General features: G+C 31.2%; 1 long non-coding RNA gene across 1 annotated transcript; it reads right to left on the bottom strand.

Annotated features, from left to right (window-relative positions):
* Positions 1 to 4,915: 4,915 nt before the first annotated feature.
* On the bottom strand, positions 4,916 to 9,531 carry LOC127706929 (uncharacterized). Its single transcript, XR_007984645.1, has 3 exons — positions 9,024 to 9,531; positions 6,068 to 6,153; positions 4,916 to 5,329 (listed from the first exon to the last, which is right to left on the bottom strand). It is a non-coding gene; the product is annotated as an uncharacterized LOC127706929 (long non-coding RNA).
* Between the last annotated feature and the right edge of the window lie 1,930 nt (positions 9,532 to 11,461).

Raw genomic sequence — 11,461 nt, 5'->3', positions numbered from 1 at the left:
TTATATTTGTAATCTATTCTGTTTTGCATATATTTTTCTGATTATTTTTCATTACGTAAACCATCAGAGGATATTTCATATTAAGAATTTGGAAAACTTGGATGTCAGACCTAATTGTAAACAGAAACCCTGTAATATAAAATCCTGCTAGAAATGTATTGACCAAATTTGATGCATACATTATATGACAGAGGTATCATGGACATTAGATAAAAGCAACAAATAGCAGTCGACTCCTGCAAACCAATGGCATATCACAAACAACAAACAACGAACAAAACCTTCTGCAATAATCATCAGTATTATACACGAAACTAGCCAACGGGAGTCATCCTTGATTCAGTGTTTGTATTTTTTGTATTTCTTTTGTATTGCTATATGTGATTGGTTGCTGTTCAATTAAGGAATTGTTTTCTTCGTTCGAACCAAAATCATCAAAAGTGCGTCCTACAACTAAATTGTCATCATTTCATCTGCACTGTTGTACTTATAAGATACAAATTTACAATAAAAACATCCTTGTTTTTTTAAATCAAGAGGCGTGAATTTCAAAAAGTATAATGGAAATATAAAATCATTGCATAAGCCTGTTCAAATAACATGACACGACTTAATGAATAGGGCGTCATGTCATAATATTTCAAAGGAACAGGACAATAATCATATAGAAGTTAAAACAAGATATGGGAACTTTTTTTTTGTAAACAAGAAAAACTTTGATATAAACTTCTTGTTGAAAATTTACAAAAAAAAAATATTAATACAACAGTTACTCGAATACTTACAGTATCTGATAACCCTTTTCCACAATTGCTTCTTTCTTGAAGAAATTATAATAGATAGAAATGAACTCTCAAGACTGATCAGGACGACAATACTTTTCCCTCACAGGTCCATATGCAGAATTTATTCACCATTTGTTCATCTTGAGTTTGCTACTTTCTTGTCGTTCTTTCAATTTTTAACAAAACCTGTTTCACATAATTATTGTTAAAATGTATTTACTGATTCGAATGTTTTGAAATCCATTTAAAATGAATGTATGATACATATCTAGTTGAAGATAAGATTTGCTTTTTGTATCTCAACATATAAACGACGTCTTTAGCTTTATACACATTTTTAATGGTGCAATATTTGTACTTACTTCCCGGATATGACATTCAATACTGCTAAAGAACCGAGTTGATGCATATGTTTTGTCTTTTGAATACAGTATCTCTTTTTTTTTCTCTTGTTTTTGTAATGCCCAATATCATGACTCCAAATACTGAGCAGCAGCCATAATACTGTCAAAATATTGTGTAACAATGAAACGTATAAAATAAGTTTAGTTTCTCCTACGTTTGAGGTGTATGTGTCCTTTGGTAATGTTGCGCCTCTTTTTGTATACTCGGTACGATGTAGAGCTTGGTATATTGTATAGACACCTAGCCATTGTTGAAAACTGCATGTTGGCCTGTGGAAGTTTTTTTTTAATTGTTTATCATTTGGTTGTTGCTGTTCACATACCCACATCTTCTTTGGTTCAATGGGTGTTAAAATATTATGTTATCATTGTACTGAAGAAAAAAAACATTGTGAAAAAACGACTACCAAGCCTTTAAAAAAACGCATACGGAAGACGAAAAAGGAAACATCCAAACTGTTTATTTTCAAAGAGCTATTACTTGAATGTAAATTCACCTGAATGATTACAAAGTAATTTAGAAGTTTTGGATACGAGTACAGCAGAACATTGTGAAGACACGAATAAATATAGCATTTTCATTTGATTGGGAAGCAGAAATGTTCTCTTTTGCCGTAAAATTTGTTTTCAACCGACCCTCATTGTCAATTTCTAGATGTAAGCCAAGATTCAGACGTACTTATAAATATATATATTTCTGTGACTGTATATTGCATTAATTTGTAGGATCCTTCACAATAGATTTTTCAGCTGATTTGTAACAATTCCATCTTCATGCCTTATATATCATGTACTGTATTACGACGCTAGATTAAAACTGACGAGGAAAGGTAACACCCGACCACCGAAAGCTTTATTATTTGTAAAGCCTAATTGGTCGTATGGTCTAGCGCGTCGGATACAGTGCAGGCGATTTGGTGTCACGATATCTTAGTAGCATGAGTTCGAATCCCGGCGAGGGAAGAACAAAAAATTTGCGAAAGCAAATTTACAGATCTAACTTTGTTGGGCTGATGTTTAGACGAGTTGTATATACAGAATGTACACAGCCATGTATCGCCATCACTGCTGGTGATCCGATGGAAAAATCTGTTGTAGAGTTGTCACTGGTTCAGACGTACTTATATATTTATATATATATTCTAACATTCCTTAAAAAACTTAAGTTCAATTATGAATGAATATATTATTATATAATCATATCAAAAACCTAGGCGGAAGACATTAAGTAGACATGCAAAACTGTCAACATGGTCAAGTCGGAGTGAAACTGACAACGTCACCGGAAAAAAAACGAAAAAAACACGACCAAACAAAAAAGAGTCTACAACAAATAGAAATGGAGCATATCAATCGTCATCTGTGAAGCATATATTCTACAGCGGTCAACCCACTCTTGGTTTTATAGCTTCCTTGTAAGCAGCAAATTATGATATAAAATGCAAATTTAGGAATTTTGTATTAATTTAGAGATATTAACTCCATATACAAGCGCTGTTTGAATGTTACCACATAGACATGGAAAGTTCCAAATTGGGAAGCTAAGATAATCTGTTTTGTGTTAAGGTGCTTTTCTTACCCGACTCTCATTGTCAACTTCTAGTTATTAGTCAAGATATGAGGAATACCCTCACGGTACCCTGTGATTTTATGTTTGTTTTTAATTATAGGCTTGTCGACAGTACATTACATTTTACTTATTCACAGTCATAATCTGTCATGTTGGGGTTGACATGGGTTTATACTGTTCGAATATTGTATATGGTGTCTGTTGTATATGTACGGATTGATACTTTAGTCACGTAGAACATGATTTGTATATAAGTTGTTTTTGGGTATGTTGCCTTCATGCTATTAGTTTTTGTGTTGTGTACCAATCTCATGCATCGAGCTTTTCAAACTTATTTGTACAGTCTTGGTTAATGTTATGTGGTTATACCTCTGTCACAGGTTGAATGAGAATCGAAGCTTACAAACGCGTGTAACACTATAGTCTATACTTCATCGGTAGTCGTTAGTTGTTTTTCTGTCATATTTGTTTTGGCTTATTGTTTTGTCCTTAATCAGGCCTCTGGGTTTTTTCGTTTGAGTTGTTTAGACTTGGTTCATGTATGTTGTTGCCTTTTATAGCTGAATGTATGAAATGGGTTTTGCTCCTATTTGATGTCTATCTATTCGAGGTCTATACGGTAAATACTTGTTGCTTGAATCCACGTCATTTGGACTCATTTAGATAGTTGTCTCATTGGCGATCATACAACATCACCTTATCTTGAAATAGCACAAACGGTGCCAATTGCACTACATTATGTGCGTATTTCGACAATTACTGTATTTTCAGTGAGACCCGAGCCAAAAAAACATTGTATATTAAAATAAACATAAAACAAATGTTAAACACCCTATAAAAAATGAAAAAGTATAGCTAACTTTAAATTTCGAATCATAGCTATGGATCAGGGAGTTACATATCCTTTATCAAATACAAACATGTAGCTATGTATGTACATGAACGCAACAAGATAAAGGTTTTCAAACTAAAAAAATATATGATGTTTCCTCAGAATACAGAAAACTGAATAAATGTGAAAAATTATTTATTAAAAAGTGAACACAAAAGGACAAAACTGAATCATATCAAACTAAATATTAAAAAAAGATATATTTCTTACATGTATACACTATGTGTATTGATGTTAATCATATTAAAGATACACAGGCCCAAAGATTCTGTGTTTAATAATGGGAATACTTAAACATGTTAAAGGCAAATGACGGAAATCACAGCATCTTTAATATGATACTTCCATAATATTCTGACACTATTCATTTTTTATTATATAAGTGTTATATGAGTCTATCATATTTAACCAAACAAAAATTACTTAAGACGTGGGACATGCTAGTTACCGCTGCGATATATGTGATTCAATAACAAAATCAAGTTTTGTTTTAAAAAAAATTATTATGCAAAGTGTATTTCATTTCAAGTCACTACTGTTTGATTGCTGTTAATCTCAATATGCATTTATATTTGACGGATATTATTTTATATAAAATCGACTTGCTGTAAACATGTCTGTTAATCATTTTGAAATTTCCAGTGTTAAAGATAATCAATGAGGAGTACAACTTAATTAAAGTAAATGCAGTTATGATTCGTTTTATCATGTTTATAATTATCAAGATAAGTAAAATGATTACATTTCACATGGGCTTCAATGATATCAACACTATCGTTTGTCAAAGAAAACTGAGAAAAAACCATGATAATCTTTAAACAATTATATAACATTGTGTTTTCCATCTACACTTTTTTTTCAAATAATAACACAGTATGTACAGATTAAATGACTAAACAATGTCTTGATTTAATTCATCTGAAAGTAGTACAGTACTTGGATGACTATACATAAACTAGTCTGAAGTTTTGCAGTTTGCAGTATAAAGAGATATTCGAAAACTAAACTATGTTGTTTTCATGCCATCTTTTTAAAACAAATCTTAGGACCACCTTCCTTTCCCTTTCGGAGTTGTTGTCTCCTTGATAACATCCCATTAACTTCATGTCATCCTTGACAACGGGTCATCTAGTTTATCGGTTCTTCTTTAATTGTTTGAAATGAATATAAGTGACCGGGATGGTAAATTCTCGGGGAAAGAACTGTCCATCGGTAGATCCTCGGGGAAAGAACTGTCCATAGGTAGATCCTCGGGGAAAAAACTCGCAAAGAACCCAGGAAATGTCATGGTGGGAAACATACTATGTCTCTTGTCGCAATATTCATGATATTGAAATCACTGTATACTCAAAGAGTATATTTATTTTATCCATTCGATATTTCATTGTTTAATTCATACGTTCCTTAGTTCACTCCTGATTATAATTAAACATGTGGACGTCTTATTCTTTCATCATTTGAAGCTCTTTCTGTAACTTTTTTTCCCTGTATTATTCCCACTTATATTTGTTTTATTTTTCAAATTAATTAAATCAATTTCAACTTTTAAAACTGTCTCTTGCGAAGAGTTGTCTCATTGCCAATCTCACCACATCGTCTAATTTTTATATTCGTATCATCGCATAATTTATTGGAATTATAGACCACTTTTTGCAGCGTTTTAACAATTCAGTTTGACCTATAATAAAAACAACAACATCTATGATATACGATGTCACGGTCATTTCTTTAGTATTAGTTAGGCATAACACGTAAATTCAGAGTGTACACATATTGATTAAAAGTACAAACATTAATTCTATAAGACATGAAATAAATTGAATAACAAACATATCACGATTATCGATAATATCAAAATTCTTAAGGCAAAGTTTAAATAAAATTCGGATTTAATTATGCTGATGATATTTTATACAATTACATGCACGTAGAAATATCTATACGCATTTGAGTGAGACTAAATAGCATTTGTAGTATACATGTTTCCACCATGTACCATTTCGCAAAAGAAGGATATACATACAAATACAAATACAAATAATTATTGCGATTTTTCAAAATGTGTTGCATTCAAACGATGATATGTTTTTTTTCTATTTCAATTCCAATAATTTATAAATGCATTTCACAAATGATCAATTCGTCGTATTTCGGGAATTTGTTTGACTTAACACTTGTTTGAAGAAATACAAGATAAAGGCAAACGAGAATATATACAAAGGTAATGCAAACATTTGAAATATACCTCGATTACGTCTTCTTTCCGTCGATATGTGTTTTCTCAAATAAAAACGAATTATTAATATATACAGTCTACTTAATACAAGAGTTAATAATGAATTTTGTTCAATAGTAAAATATAATTGAATCTGAACTGATTACCTTGATTACATTTTATATAGTAATATTAACTTACCAATGTAAAGTTTTGCAAAATTCTACCAATGGTCCGATAGATTGATGTCGGCAAACATTATCATTTATGCAGTGTAGTAAATCGTCCTAAAACATAGTGACACGCATTTAAAACAAGGCTTATCAAAATAACATGCATAGCTTTATTCAAAATATGTTATGCATTGAACTGAACAATACTAACATAATTTGTTTAACATTAATGAAGTTAACACTTCACTTGAACTTTGGTGGATAGTTGTCTCATTGGCAATCATACCACATCTCCTCATTTGTATATTAATATTCTTTTAGTTTCAATTAAAATGTAGAGAGGTACATTTTCCTAATCCATTATTGTCATAAGGCATAAAATACTATCATAATAATTACCCAACTTCACACGTGTATGTGTATGCACCTAACATATCACATGCACTTAAAACTACTTGTGCAAATGTCTTAGTTTATTTCATAAAACAACCACCGGATATTCAGCTGTTAATGACAAATTTGTTAAAATAATCAAATCAACCCGTTATGCTAACCTTTCGATCTAAAGATACAGTTGCGTTTGACAATTGAATAAATTACACCCCTCTAGTTCAATCTGTAAATTAATGAAGTAAATATCTATTATAATTAGCACGCGTGCATGTCTTATATATGTCATGCGTATTGTAAATTACCATGTTTCCATGCTTTTTATTTAATAATCAAAGACATATTTGTTACAGCATTTTTCTACGTATTTGTATCCTTACACGAATAAATAAATAAGGAATCTTCATTCAGATAACTGCAAAACAGCAATACTTTAATGTGTAATTAAAAAAAAAACACATTATTTGTTTATAGATATTTTGAATCCAGTGTTTGACAAAATTACATATTGATTTCAGATCGTATCAATAAATCATTCACATCAATGTATTTGCCTTTCCGTTTGAGTTCCCTAATAATTTGACTGCACTCTAAGAAATTAAAATTATTTCATGAAACCAAAACGATATGGATTTAAGCTCTTTTTAACTACAACATATTCTTAGATTTAATGATTTCCTACTGCAATTAGCAGGACAAACTGTCGACACGTCGTTAAAGGAGTGAAAAATATCCACGAACCTACATCGAATGAATCAAAGTAGCGTTACCAATATCATTTACACTAAATGTGTACAGATGGCTCGCACATTTATGTGTTCATGTCGAGTGAAGCATTGCAAGTACGCGGAATTGAATAGAACAATAACGTATTCAATTTATAATGTTGTATGTTTTAACGTTTGTCATTGTTTACTATAACTAATTTAAAAAAAATATATATATATATTATTACTGCACTAACGTTTGGTTATGTTAGCCATGTGAGCTGTCACCATCATTTTAATACAACTGAAAACAACGCATAGAGGGTAAAACAAGAAACTTAAAGCATTTAAGAACACAAAGAACACAATGCAAAAAGTGCTAGAATTGATAACAACTTCCTTGTTTTAATTGTAATCAAAACTATCAGACGCATCCTTAACAGTTGTTGCACTTACATGAAGAAACTGATTACCAAGTTCCGGGTTGTCTTTTTAACCTTAAAAATTTCTTTTATTAGACAGAACAGAAAATGTAACAGCAAAATTGCTCTGACATATTAAAAAAAAATGTTCAGTTATATTGTTCAAGTGTGATTAAAACAAAATCATCTTGCGGGTATATAAACAAATACTAATGTTTACCAATCCAATAAAGTTATATACATTTATCATTAATGGAGATTATTTTTTCTGCAGTTTTCGTTGTTTTTTGTATCAAAACTCAATCGACCCTTTGTATTCCGATGTTTATATTCTAAATGATACTCTGCTAACATTAGGGGAAACCACGTTCTATCAATTTGGACATGAATGAGATCATCAATTTGACGTCAACACAAAAAAACAAAAACACAATCTGTTAACAATAAGCGGGTTTTTTTTTACAATAAATGTATGTGACAATCAATTCAAACGTTAACATATATATCCCTTCGTTCACATTTCGACAGGATAACTAACAGAAAGTCAAAACCAACAACTATCAGCATAAAAAAATCCACAAGAATAGCGCTATGGTTTATAACAAAATGAAAGTACAGACAAAACAAACATGGTAACGATTTAACGAGTTAATCCCTTTTAACCGCTTTTTATAGTCTGTTCTGACTTTGTTTTATTTCACCATGCACTGTACCAGATTTAGGGTGTATATCAGTTATGTTTTTCGTATATTTTTTTGTATATGAATCACGCCGTTAGTTTTCTTGTTTGATTTGTTTTACATTTGTCATTTCGAGGCTTTGTATAGCTTACTATGCGGTATGGGTTTTGCTCATTGTCGAATGCCGTACGGTGACCTATAACTTGTTAACTTCTAAATCATTTGATCTCTGGTGGAGAGTTGTGTCATTGGTAATCATACCGAAGACATTACTACTCTTTCTTTTAAATCCTTTCGTCTTACAATTTAATGTAAGTGGCTGTAATGAAGAGCGGAATTCATACAGCATTGATGATGTCGCCATGGTAAATCGTACAACGTTCTGTTCTGTTCACCTGATACGATTTTAGTGTTAACACAATGCGATTTTTGTTGAAACAATATCATAGGTAAAAAATGGATGGACTACCAATCAGGCAGAATTCAAAACATGTTAGTTTAACATTTCCGGAATACATGACTTTGAGTATTATTGTATTGACTGGTCTTTGTTTATACGTGTTTCAATATTTCGATTGGAAACATGCGCCATGATATCATATATTCATAATTCACAATTGATTTAATATGCCATAAATCATGCGTTTTCTAATCTTTCTTCCTTCTTTAACAATATCAATTCCTTGACCGACAAAACAACAATTTACTGTTATAATATAATTTGATAAAAAATTGTAAACATGCTGATAAAAAACAGCACTACTAAAGACCATATCATAATTTACCCGTGTTTAGATGCTACCTCTATGGTCCATATCCATGTTTAGAGGCTGATTATATGATCCATACATCTCACCCTGACGTCAATCCGGTACTGATGGTGCTGCATCACACTCAGATGATAAAGATAAAAAATGAAAAAGAAAAGTGTTGATAAAGCGCTTACAGTTTTTTTTTTATAAAGTATTCGCATATTTTATGACTTAGAAAAAATTCCATTTGTATAAAGTAGAATGTTGTTTTTTTTTTTCGAACAATGAGATTTGGTGAATTAAATTGATTTTATAAACATAATCATGATAATGCTATTTAATTCAAAATTGTCTCAGTTGACAATAATGCCACATTTTTGCTTTTTCATACTAAGAAAGCAAAGTAGTATATGTCTTTGATTAATATTAACATGATTAAAAACGTAATTCTAATCAATTAAAAAAAAACAGTAAAGAGTTGTCTCACTTGACAATGATACAACATTTGTGTATTTAGATACTAATAGGGCAAAGTAGTATGTTGATTTGATTAAGATTGAAAACTTAATTTAACATTCTTACCTCTTGTTTGGTACAATTTCATTATTAGCAGTTTCAGACTTAAACATGAAAGTTACATGATTATTTTAATTGTTGTCAAAAGTTGTTACGTTAACAAAAATAACAGATCACCTTATTCCATGAAATTATAAAAAAAATGAATAGATGAACGAGATTTAAGAAATTAAAATAAGTTATTTTTTTCAACAACAAATACATATCAATAGTAAATAGTTATAGGAAGATGTGGTATGAGTGCCAATGGGACAACTCTCCATCCAAGTAACAATTTATAAAAGTAAACCATTATAGGTCAAGGCACGGCTTCCAACACGAAGCATTGGCTCACACCGAACAGCAAGCTATTAAGGGCCCCAAAAATTACTAGTGTAAAACCATTCAAACGGGAAAACCAACGGTCTAATCTATATAAAAACGAGAAACACGGATGAACTACATAAACAGACGACAGCTACTGTACATCAGATTCCTGACTTAGGACAGGTGCAAACATTTGCAGCGGGATTAAACGTTTTAATGGTACCAAACCTTCTCCCTTTTCTGAAACTAAAACATGTTATCAGTGAAGACATTACAAAACTTATAGCATACACATGTAACTTTAACTAATAAAATAAAAACATTGCATTAGCAATTTGCATATGACGCATTGAAGCCAACGTTAGAATGAAACTACACATGTACATTCGGTTAATCAGAATAACAAGATATGTATATACGGAGTAAAAGCTGAACATGAAAGATTAGAAAGCAACTTGCACTTCGAAATAAACAAATATAAAGACATGTAGGACACTGATACAAAATATAGAAACAAAATGTAATGTTATAAAATAAGATTGACTTCAATTGTAATTCTAAGTTTTGGTGTTTCGGTTATGACACTTCACAACTGAGTGCAAACCGACCTATTCTTTCAAACAGCTTGTGCTTTTTTTTTTTAAACGGGACGTTCGACTGCTTTTATACACGTATATTCCATATAATAGAAATATTTTCAAAACATAAACAGATATGCGTTACTTTAGTGACTTACAAAACATAATTCAGAATAAATGTGTAATGTTATTCTTTTTAGGAATATGGTAACAGATAAACATTGATGTTACTTTCATATTGGTTACAAAACATGCTTATGACGGTTTTACAGTACTAACATGTACCGTGTCTGTCCTTATACGTCCACGAATATCGTAGGAATTCAGGTTTAAATGTAAAATAATATGTGAGATAATGCATAAATAACATGTCTTATCGGTCGTCCCACTGTCTGTATCAATCAACTCAGCTCTTAATAAAAGTGCATATAACGGCTATGTGACGTGAAATACGTTGATCCGGCCTTGAAAACTTTGACCCGAACATATCACAGACGTCATAATGAATGAACGTTGATACATTTGATCCGAAATTATCAAGTGATTTTCTTGTTTGCTGGTGTAACATAGAAATGCATGCAAACTACGCAAATATAACCCGATAAATCGATTATCTGGTTGTCTGCATACTTATATTGTTAAATATCAACTGCTCGAAACCATATGTAGCCTTTTTGCACTCGTTCGCTGTGCTCATTCGAGAAAAAGCTTCATTTTGTGACTCGCAGCTGATATTTTACTATATCAATTTGCAGACAACCTGCTAATCGGTACTTATCATGTACTGTGGATCCACTATCATTCGTTTGATACCAATTTTCGTGGATTTTGTGGTTCCCGGGAACCACAAATTTTAATGTTTAACGAATTACAATTTTTCTATAGAAATTATTGCAGATTTAGGCAAAACCACGAAATCAAATATCCACGAAAATACAAGTTTTCCTCGATCACGAAAATTGATACCCACGAAAATAAATGAATCAACAGTATGTATAATTATTTGATATG

The sequence above is a fragment of the Mytilus californianus genome, unplaced genomic scaffold, assembly GCF_021869535.1.
Source record: "Mytilus californianus isolate M0D057914Y unplaced genomic scaffold, xbMytCali1.0.p SCAF_6, whole genome shotgun sequence".
NCBI classification, from domain to species: Eukaryota; Metazoa; Mollusca; class Bivalvia; order Mytilida; family Mytilidae; genus Mytilus; species Mytilus californianus.
Note: the sequence above shows the minus strand (reverse complement) of the source record. Positions and strands in the feature narration are given on the sequence as shown.